Consider the following 1,284-nt stretch of genomic DNA (forward strand, 5'->3'; position numbering starts at 1 on the left):
GAAGGGAAAACACTTAGGGAACAACACAACAGGGCAACTCAGGAAACATGGCCTAAATAGGGAACAAAATACAAACATACAAGAAAACTAAGAACACTGGGCCAACATGGCCCAGGACCATGACAGTGTGTGACTATTTGTGAGAGTCTGGTGGGCACTGAAACAACAGAAGAAAAAAAATTGCTCAATAATACCAAAGTTTATTTTTGTATTACCACATTGCACTTCACATAAACACATGATGCACAGAAAGAGATTCACAAATAAGACAAAAAAAAAAAGGACAAATAAAACCTGAACGCCAATGATCAATTAAAAAACAATGAAGTCAACAGCATGAATAAAATACAGGTTTATGCCACAGGTTAGAGTAAAAATTAATCGACAAATGCAAAAAAGAAAGTTTTAAGACAGTCAGGCTGAGAAAGCGCTCTGGTTTGAATAATCCTTTAAAGGTGATGGAAATACTGGAAATACTGATGCAGCAGACAGACTTCACACCTTCTTCATTTTGGCAGTGACTAGAGAGGAAAAACAGACAAGCAGCAGCTTCAGTTTTTCTCTGTAAATACTTTGCATTTATTTCTGTGTGTTTCTTTTAGCACGACTTACGATCTTTGACCCACTGAGCATCTGGATCAGCACAAAGTTGTTTCCTATCTTTTGTGTTAAAACTGGAAATAAAAGACAGAAAATTATAGAGATTGTATATGTTTGTATGTAGGACAACGTGTGCTGACTTACATTATAGCCTTCACACAGCTTCCGCTTGCAGCCTGCTCACGATATGTTTCCCCCACCACGTCAGCAGTCTTATTGCCTTTGGTGATGTCAACGCAGCATGGTGGTTTCAGTCCAGGATGACGATGACGAGTACCTGGGAGATAAAAGGTTAAAAAGAGATTTTTCTTACTAGGGAGAAGTATAATTAGAAGGAAAATAAAAGTTAGATCTAGTTTTAAAATATGAAGCTCCTTACATCACTAAACAGAAGATGACTTTTAAAATGTGACCTGAAATTATGTTACAGTGCACAGGCAATTTTTCTGCAAATCAATCAACAAGTTTAACAAATCAATGTTCTCAACACAATTTGGGGCCCTCGATTACTTTTTGGGCAATTCTGGCATTATGTTAATTAAGTGAAAGGTGAAAAATATTGTCTCGTAGCTGCAAGATATTATCTTATACTCTCTCTGTGTCTCTCATTTTCTGCTTTCATGCCTTATGCAATGAGTCACTGAAATGATGACTTTGCTAAAAACTAAAATGAAGCAGTAAGAT

At 36.7% G+C, this 1,284-nt stretch overlaps 1 long non-coding RNA gene across 1 annotated transcript; it reads right to left on the reverse strand.

Moving 5' to 3' along the window:
- Positions 1-67: 67 nt before the first annotated feature.
- LOC102309310 lies at positions 68-1,236 on the reverse strand. The gene is made up of 3 exons (XR_001335935.2): positions 745-1,236; positions 613-674; positions 68-521 (listed from the first exon to the last, which is right to left on the reverse strand). It is a non-coding gene; the product is annotated as an uncharacterized LOC102309310 (long non-coding RNA).
- Between the last annotated feature and the right edge of the window lie 48 nt (positions 1,237-1,284).

This window comes from Haplochromis burtoni, unplaced genomic scaffold (assembly GCF_018398535.1).
Source record: "Haplochromis burtoni strain Fernald_Lab_line unplaced genomic scaffold, NCSU_Asbu1 Contig_1071, whole genome shotgun sequence".
Lineage (NCBI taxonomy): Eukaryota > Metazoa > Chordata > Actinopteri > Cichliformes > Cichlidae > Haplochromis > Haplochromis burtoni.